Genomic DNA, 9,936 nt, shown 5'->3' on the forward strand with positions numbered 1-9,936 from the left:
CAGGACAGGTGGTTAAGACGACATTTGGGAAACTGGCCGAGGCATAAACTGTAAGATGCTACATTAAACTTAGCTCCAACCTGCAAAAAAATTGCTGCTACTTCATTTCAGTGTAGACGGTGCACGTTATATCCTTGTTATCCCACTACATCAATCAGGATGAAACTACTTATTTTAGTTTAGCAAGTTATGAATTGGGAATGGGATCATACCCTTATTCTGTGAGAGTTAGAGCTCAGCCTTCTGTGTGAAAGCTGCGGTCCATCCTCAAGATGATTTCAATTCAAACATTCCTCACTTGCTTCAGAGCAGGGAGGGGCCTTTCTAGTGGAATCAAATCAAATCCAACCAGTTCGACAACTTGTGGCCAATTCAACCGTGAATGAATTTTGTTAGAAGTTTTACTTTAACTCTTCTTGTTCCAGAGATGTTCAGTAAAGCAGACAAATGGTTAGGAACAAATTGTTGCTTTCCATCTGGGACATTGGAAATTTTAACAAATATCAATTTTCAGATATAAAAGCAAAATGCTACGGATGCTGGAAATCTGAAATAAAAACAGAAAATGCTGAAAGAACTCAGAAAGTCTGGCAGGATTTTTGGAGAGGAACATAGCATTAACGTTTTGAGTCTATATGACGCTTCTTCAGAATATATTGATTTTCTGAAGTTTGTGTTTGGACCGAGAGCCAAGGAGCCAGTGCCTGTCAATCAGCTGAGGGAAAGATTGTTTCTGTACATGAGGTAGTTAACCATGTAACCGCCAAATTAAACTGTTTCTGAGCAACAATGGCTGCAGTTGTTGGGGGAATTAGTACTAACATTCCATAGTTATATTTATCATTGTAAATCAGCAGCAGATACACTGAAAGGGTGGATTCTGGCTCATTGAATTATTCAGGAAGGAGATGCTCAGATTGTCATTAGTTCAGGTTAGCAAATGAAGTGAATCAAAGGCAGGTCAGGGTTGGCTGTCCTTTGATTCCAGGATGACATCTGCTCACGGTAGATGGAGTTAGGTTCCAGATCAGGCCTACATTAATTAAATAGGGCAATGAGTTCAAAAGGCAGATTGACAGCACCCCCGTTCCTACATTTAAACATTGCCTGAATAGTAAATTGCAGCATTTAATAAATGTAAAGTTCCTGGAAAATTTGAATGTCCCTTTTAACTGGATGACAATGGCCTTTTTTTATTTCAGGTTGATTAGCATTTTTGTGAAATTCACAGAATTCCAGTGAAGATCAGATAATCCATTCAAGAGGGCAAACTTTGTAAATTATAGTTTACCAAAAACATGTCAAATGCTCCATTCTGTGTCCAGATTTAAAGAGCAAAGCCCCAAAACTTACCGATAGTTTTATTTCAGGATCGACCAAAAGCTCTGAACAAGAGATTCTCCATCGAGAGACTTTAATTATAAAGATTCTGAAAATGCTGATTTCTGCCCAGAAGCAGATCCAATGTGTGCAGGAATCTGGATTGCAAGCTATACCCCGTCACGTTTAAAGAATGATCTTGTTGTAAAATTGATCTGAGACAGGACAGAGCAATCTGCACTCTGACACTGTTTCGAACGCTCTGCCTCTGCCAGGCGAGTTCCAGCCATTCTCCTGCACCCACTTTACACAGAATGTTGTTTCTCTATGTGTGAACTGCAGACACGGTGCACTCCAATTAAACTGATCAACTTTAACCACAACAATACCCAAGTAAGGTCCGCCTGTTCCAAATACTTTATTTGTGCAATGTTAAGATCCACTGTGGCGTTGTGACCTGTGCCTAGTTTTCTTTCCTTAACTTAATCTGATTCTTTGGGAAGATGTCACGATCTCGGTGTTCCGTTCTGGCATTTAATTCCTTTCACTGCCGGTCTCGCTTTATCAATTCACTTTAGTGGCTCAAGAATCACTGACACCATTAATCACAAGAACTCATTAAATGTGTCCATTACAAACAGAATTAGTTCAAACCTCCTCTGTAACAAATAGGGCTATCAGAGATTAAAACAGCAACCTGGATCCTGCTACTGCCAGGGGTGAATGGGGTTTCACAGTGTATCAGGATCCTGCCAGATGTGTACGGGGTTTCACAGTGTATCAGGATCCTGCCAGGTGTGTACAGGGTTTCACAGTGTATCAGGATCCTGCCAGGTGTGTACGGGGTTTCACAGTGTATCAGGATCCCGCCAGGTGTGTACGGGATTTCACAGTGTCTCAGAATCCTGCCAGGTGTGTGTGGAGTTTCATAGTGTATCAGGATCCTGCCAGGTGTGTACAGGGTTTCACAGTGTATCAGGATCCTGCCAGGTGTGTATGGAGTTTCATAGTGTATCAGGATCCTGCCAGGTGTGCTTGAGGTTTCACAGTGTATCAGGATCCTTCCAGGTGTGTACAGGGTTTCGTAGTGTATAAAGATCCTGCCAGATGTGTACAGGGTTTCGTAGTGTATCAGGGTCGTGCCAGGTGTGTTTGAGGTTTAACAGTGTATCAGGGTCCTGCCAGGTGTGTTTGAGGTTTAACAGTGTATCAGGATCCTGCCAGGTGTATACAGGGTTTCACAGTGTCTCAGGATCCTGCCAGATGTGTACAGGGTTTCGTAGTGTATCAGGGTCGTGCCAGGTGTGTATAGGGTTTCACAGTGTATCACGATCCTGCCAGGTGTGTTTGAGGTTTAACAGTGTATTTGGATCCTGCCAGGTGTGTTTGAGGTTTAACAGTGTATCAGGGTCCTGCCAGGTGTGTTTGAGGTTTAACAGTGTATTTGGATCCTGCCAGGTGTGTATAGGGTTTAACAGTGTATTTGGATCCTGCCAGGTATGTTTCAGGTTTAACAGTGTATTAGAATCCTGCCAGGTGTGTTTGAGGTTTAACAGTGTATTAGAATCCTGCCAGGTGTGTTTGAGGTTTAACAGTGTATTAGAATCCTGCCAGATGAGTTTGAGGTTTAACAGTGTATTAGAATCCTGCCAGGTGTGTTTGTGGTTTAACAGTGTATCAGGATCCTGCCAGGTGTGTTTGTGGTTTAACAGTGTATCAGGATCCTGCCAGGTGTGTTTGTGGTTTAACAGTGTATCAGGATCCTGCCAGGTGTGTTTCAGGTTTAACAGTGTATTAGGATCCTGCCAAGTGTGTTTCAGGTTTAACAGTGTATTTGGATCCTGCCAGGTGTGTTTGAGGTTTAACAGTGTATTAGAATCCTGCCAGGTGTGTTTCTGGTTTAACAGTGTATCAGGATCCTGCCAGGTGTGTTTCAGGTTTAACAGTGTATTAGGATCCTGCCAGGTGTGTTTGAGGTTTAACAGTGTATTTGGATCCTGCCAGGTGTGTTTGAGGTTTAACAGTGTATTAGAATCCTGCCAGGTGTGATTGTGGTTTAACAGTGTATCAGGATCCTGCCAGGTGTGTACAGGGTTTCACAGTGTCTCAGGATCCTGCCAGGTGTGTACAGGGTTTCACAGTGTATCAGGATCCTGCCAGGTGTGTACGGGATTTCACAGTGTATCAGGATCCTGCCAGGTGTGTACGGGATTTCACAGTGTCTCAGAATCCTGCCAGGTGTGTGTGGAGTTTCATAGTGTATCAGGATCCTGCCAGGTGTGTACGGGGTTTCACAGTGTATCAGGATTCTGCCAGGTGTGTATGGAGTTTCATAGTGTATCAGGATCCTGCCAGGTGTGTTTGAGGTTTCACAGTGTATCAGGATCCTGCCAGGTGTGTACAGGGTTTCGTAGTGTATCAAGATCCTGCCAGATGTGTACAGGGTTTCGTAGTGTATCAGGGTCGTGCCAGGTGTGTTTGAAGTTTAACAGTGTATCAGGGTCCTGCCAGGTGTGTTTGAGGTTTAACAGTGTATTTGGATCCTGCCAGGTGTGTTTGAGGTTTAACAGTGTATTTGGATCCTGCCAGGTGTGTTTCAGGTTTAACAGTGTATTAGAATCCTGCCAGGTGTGTTTGAGGTTTAACAGTGTATTAGAATCCTGCCAGGTGTGTTTGTGGTTTAACAGTGTATCAGGATCCGGCCAGGTGTGTTTCAGGTTTAACAGTGTATCAGGATCCTGCCAGGTGTGTTTCAGGTTTAACAGTGTATTAGGATCCTGCCAGGTGTGTTTGAGGTTTAATAGTGTATTTGGATCCTGCCAGGTGTGTTTGAGGTTTAACAGTGTATCAGGATCCTGCCAGGTGTGTATGTTTTTACATGGCGTATCATCTCAGCCCCAGGATATCGCTGCAGCCTCGGCATCACCATCTTCAGGTGGTTCATCATGAAGTCAGAAGTGGCGATGTTTGTTGATGGGTGCAGAGTGTTCAGTTCCATTCACAAACTTCAGAAAATGCTGGCATGCAGCAAGACCCAGACAACAATTTACTGATACACGTACCACACAAGTGCCAGCCAATTGCCTTCTCCCATCAGAGCATTTACAGCTCCCTTTGTAATTCAGTGGAATTACCCTCACTGATTTCTTCCGTGTCAAAAATGCTCTAACTACATAAAGTATGTGATTACGAAAGCGGGCCAGAGGCTGGATATTCTGTGGCTCTTGGCTCATCTTCTGACTCCCCAAAGTCTGTTCAACACACTGCCCTGTGTCAGATGGAATACTCCCCAGTTGCCTGGAAGCTTGCAACAGTGACACTGAAGAAAATCTACATCATTCAGGACTCGTGGGTGTTTACAGCACAGAAGGAAGCCATTTGGCCCATCATGTCCATGCCAGTCAACAAAGATCTAACTACACTAATCCCATTTTCCAGCGCTTGGCCTATAGTGCTGGAGGCTATGGCAACACAAGTGAATATCTAAATACTTCTTAAATGTTACAATAGTTTCAGACTCAACCACCCTTTCAGGCGGTGAGTTTCAGATTCTCACCACCCTCTGGGTGAAAAGTTTTCTCCTCAACTCCCCTCCTTAAATCTATGCTCCCTGGTTATTGATCCCTCTACTAATGGAAAAAGTGCTTTCCTATCCACCCTAACTATGCCCCTCATAATCTTATACACCTCTATCGGGTTCCCTCACAACCTTCACTGCTCCAAGGAAAACAACCCCAGCCAATCCAATATTTCCTCATAGCTCAGACCCTCAGCCCAGGCAGCATCCTGGGCTTGTAAAACAATCCATTTTATCAGCAGCCTATCCACCAGCTTAATCATCCACTCCCTCCAACACAGGTGAACACTGGCAGCAGTGTGTACTATCTACGTAATGCACTGCAGCAATATGCCACAGGTTCTTTGAAAGCATCACTCAAATCCACAAAGGATAATGGTAGCAGATGCACGGTAACATCAACATATTCAAGTCACAAACCATCCTGACTTGGTAATGGATCGCCATTTCTGTATCATCGCTTTGTCAAAATCCTGGAACTGACTATCAGCACTCTGGGGGTACTTTCATTATTCAAAATCCAGCAGCATAAGAGATGTTTCAGCATCACCTTCACAAGAGAAACTAGAGATGGACAAGTGGGCAGTAGATGTTGTTCTTGTGATGCCACTGTCCTGGGAACGAAAAACAAAAGAGAAAGCAAAAGATATCAGACAAAGAATCTGTGTTGTATTGCAGTAGTGTATTTTGCAGATCACACACACTGTAGACATGGTGTACCTGTGGTGGAGAGAGTGGATGTTTACAGTGGTGGATAAGCTGCTGATGAAGTGGACTTGCTTTCTCCTGAATGATGTAGATTTTCTTCAATGTTGTTGCTGAAAGCTTCCAGACAACTAGAGAATATCACATCATTCACTGGGCGATACTGTAGAGAGGTTTTGGGAAGTCAGGAAATTAGCCACGAGTTACAGAATATCCAGCCTCTGGCCTGCTCTTGTAATCACAGCATTTATATGGTTAGAGCAGTTATCAGCAGATATTACTCAAGTGAGCAAAAACTAAATGAAAGTGCTAAACCTTACAGAGGAGATGAGGGCCAATGGGTCTAACTCACAAAACCAAGGCTGTGTGGGCCTTCAGCAACTGGATGCTCTGATACCACTGCTGCAGTGAGGGGAGTACAAGAGCCCAGAGTCAAAGGACTGTTATAGGGCTGCAGAAAAGTTGGTTTGGGGAGTGTGGTGGTGGTTGGGGTGGGTGATGTGGAGTGGTTACCAGGTCATGAAGGAATTTAAATAGAAAGATGGGAATTTTAAATTGTAGACATTGAAGGACCAGGAGCCACTGGGTGAAAGAGTACACAAGTGAAAGCTCAGCAAGACCTGGGAAACTGGGACAGGATACACCGATCAGAGTTTTGGATGTGCTAACATTTATGTCAGGAAGAGCAAAGGAGACCATCCAGATAATCATTTAAATGACTGACTCTAAAAGATGACAAATGCACAGATGAGGGTTTCAGCAGTTAGTAAGCTGAGTCAGGAGAGCAGACATTTTATTTAATTGGAAGCTTGTTTTATTTGTAATGGAAGTGATAAGGACCCGAAAGCTCAGTTTGAGAGTAAATAGGAGGAGATAAGTTGTGAACAGTCAGGGTCAGCCACAGACAGTGGCCAAAGTTGGAGATGAAATGAAGTGGCGATGAGGCGGAGATTGTGACAGGAATAAAAGACAATGATTCCAGATTCTCAATGTTTAAGTAAAGGAAAATTCAAACTAAAAACTGTCAGTCTGTAACCAAAATGGATCAGAAATCCATCCAATAAAATTAATGGATGACCAAGTAGAGACTGAATGAGTTCAATTTGCTGATGGTCCCCCGGGGTAGTCACGTTCCACACAGAGCACAGGAGCAGAACATCTGTCCATTGTGTGAGGTTTACGCACTCCATTATCAGAAGGAAGTAAAAGCAATGGAAAGACTGTCAGCAGATTCATTCGGCTATTAACAGTGATGCGGAGTTCCTACTATTAGAGAGGGATTTGAGAACTTGGGACTCATTCCAGCAGAAGTGAGCAGATTAAGTGAGGAGTAGCTGCAAGTCTTCATATTCTGATCAAATAAAGTTTTGTCAATTATTTCAACAAAGTAACCAGAATGCAAAATTTAGGCTAATTTGAAGCATTGGGGTGAATTTGGATAGATTTCTTCACACACGAGGTAGCTAGAAAGCATAATTCACTCCTATTGACCACTTTGGGAACAATGGACAATCCTTCATAAAAGATTATTCTATTATTGTGTGGATAAAAAGGAAAACTAAAGAATGGGGAATGAAGAGAAGATTGGGCCTGAACTCTGTGGGATATTTAACGTGAAAGGGATGTCACAGGAAGTTCGTCTTTCATTTGTTGCCCATCCTTAATTGCCCTTGAGTAGGTGATGGTGAGCCGCATTTTTGAACATCTGCACTCCTTGTACTGTCGATACACCCAACAGAGTGCTGTCAGAGAGGGAGTTCCAGACATTTGACCCAATGATAGTGAAGGATCGCCAATTTATTTCCAAGGCAGGATTCTCCGTGACTCAGAGGAGAACTTTCAGGTGGTGCTGTTCTCATGCATTCTCCTGCCCTTGTTCTTTTAGGTGGTAGAGGTCACAGGTTTGGAAGGTGCTGCTGGAGGCAGCTTGGTGGGTTGCTGCACTTCATGTTGTAGGTGACGCGCACAGCTGCCATGTTGCTCTGGTGGTGGAGAGAGTCAAGATTTAAGTTGATGGATTTGGTGCAGATCAAGTGGCTTGTGCTATCCCGGATGGCACTGAGTTTCCTGAGTGCTTTTGAGGCTCCACTCGTCCAGGCAAGTGGAGATATTTCACCACACTCCTGACTTGTACTTTGTAGATGGTGGAAAGACTCAGGGGAGTCAGGAGGTGATGTTCTCACCTCTGAACAACCAGCCTCTGACTGGGAGTAAATGGTGGCTGTCTAGGTTTCTGTTTAATGGTTAGACCCAGGATGTCGATGCCTGATGATTCAACAAAAGCTTTGTTGTTCTGTGTCAAGGGGAGTTGGTTAGATTCCCTCTTCTTGAAGATGGAACATGTGTGGCATGAATGTTACTTGTCACTTATCAGTTCAAGCTTGAATTATATTCCTTCATGCAGCCATGGATTGCTTCATTATTTTTGAGGAGTTGCAAAAGGAACTTAACGCTAAGAAATCAGAAGAAATAGGAACAGAGGTAAGCCATTCGGCCCATCAAGCAAGCTCCACCATTCAATAAGATCATGGCTGATCTGATTCTGGCCTCAATTAAATTTCACTATCTCCCATTACCCATGGCTCCCTTGTCAATCAAAAATCAAACTGAGCCTTGAATATATTCATTGACCCATCCTCCACTGCACTCTGTGAAAGAGAATTTCAAAAGATTAATGACTCGCTGAGAGAAGAAATTCCTCCTCATCTCAGTCTTAAATGGGCCACCCATTATTTCTAAACTGTGCCTCCTGGTTCTAGTTTCCTCCACAAGGGGAACCATGCTCTCAGCATCATTCTTGTTGAGCCCCCTCAGAATCTTATATCTTTCAATAAGATCATTTCTCATTTTTCTAAACTACAATGAGTAAAGGTACAAACTGCTCAACCTTTCTCCATAAGACAATCTTTCACCCTGACAATATGGCTTGTGAACATTCTCTGAACTATTTCCAATGCAACCATACCTCCCCCCACCCTCCCCCTTAAGTAACCAGACTGAAACAACACAGTACACTAGGTGCTGTCTCACCAATTCCCTATACAGTTGAAGCAAGGCTTCCCTACTTCTTTACACCATCCATCCCATTTACAATACACGCCAATAGTCCATTTGTTTTCCTAATTACTTGCTCTACCTGCATGCATATTGTATGTGATTAATGGGCAATAACCCCCATATCCCTTTGCACCACAGCATTCTGCAGTCTCTCACCAATTAAATAATATTCAGAGTTTTGATTCTTCTCAACAAAGTGGGCCACCTCGCAGTTTCCCACATTATACACCATCTGTCAAATTTTGCTAACTCTCATAACTTAGCTATATCCCTTTGCACACTCTTATGTATCCTCCTCACAACTTGCTTTCCTACCTACCTTTTTATCATCTGAAAATTTGGCTCCCATTGTAAATAGTTGAGGCCATAGCACTGATCTTTGTGGCACACCATTAGTTACAGTTTTCCAATGAAAAAGAACAATTTATCCTGACTCTCTCGTTTCCTGTTAGTTAGTAAATCCTCTATCCATGTTATATATAACCCCCAACACCATGGGCTCTTATCTTGTGCAGTAGCATTTTATGTGACACCTTACCAAACGCCATTTGAAAATGCAAATACGCTGCACCTACTGGTTCCCCTTTATCCACCCTGCTCGTGATTTCCTCAAAAAACTCTAATAAATTTGCCAAACACTAGTTGCCTTTCACAAAACTATGTTAACTCTGTCTCATTGTGTTATAATTTTCTCAATGTCCTGCTACTACCTCTTTCATATTGGATTTGAGCATTTTCCCAATGACAGATGCTAGACTAACTGCCCCCTGTCTTCCTGCTTTCTGTCTCTCCTTTCTTTCACTGGACACTGTCAGTTCACAAACTGAATCATTACCTGGACACTGTCAGTTCACAAACTGAATCATTACCTGGACACTGTCAGTTCACAAACTGAATCATTACCTGGACACTGTCAGTTCACAAACTGAATCACTACCTGGACACTATCAGTTCACAAACTGAATCATTACCTGGACACTGTCAGTTCACAAACTAAATCATTACCTGGACACTGTCAGTTCACAAACTGAATCATTACCTGGACACTGTCAGTTCACAAACTGAATCATTACCTGGACACTGTCAGTTCACAAACTGAATCATTACTTGGACACTGAAGTTCAGAAACTGAATCACTACTTGGACACAGTCAGTTCACACACTGAATCATCACCTGAACACAGTCAGTTCACAAACTTGTTTTCTTTTGCAACAGCACATAAAAAGATAAATTATAATTCATTTTCTTTCCCAAGGGTGGGATTGTTGGGTTCCTA

The sequence above is a fragment of the Cetorhinus maximus genome, unplaced genomic scaffold (genome assembly GCF_964194155.1).
Source record: "Cetorhinus maximus unplaced genomic scaffold, sCetMax3.hap1.1 HAP1_SCAFFOLD_1200, whole genome shotgun sequence".
Taxonomy (NCBI): Eukaryota; Metazoa; Chordata; class Chondrichthyes; order Lamniformes; family Cetorhinidae; genus Cetorhinus; species Cetorhinus maximus.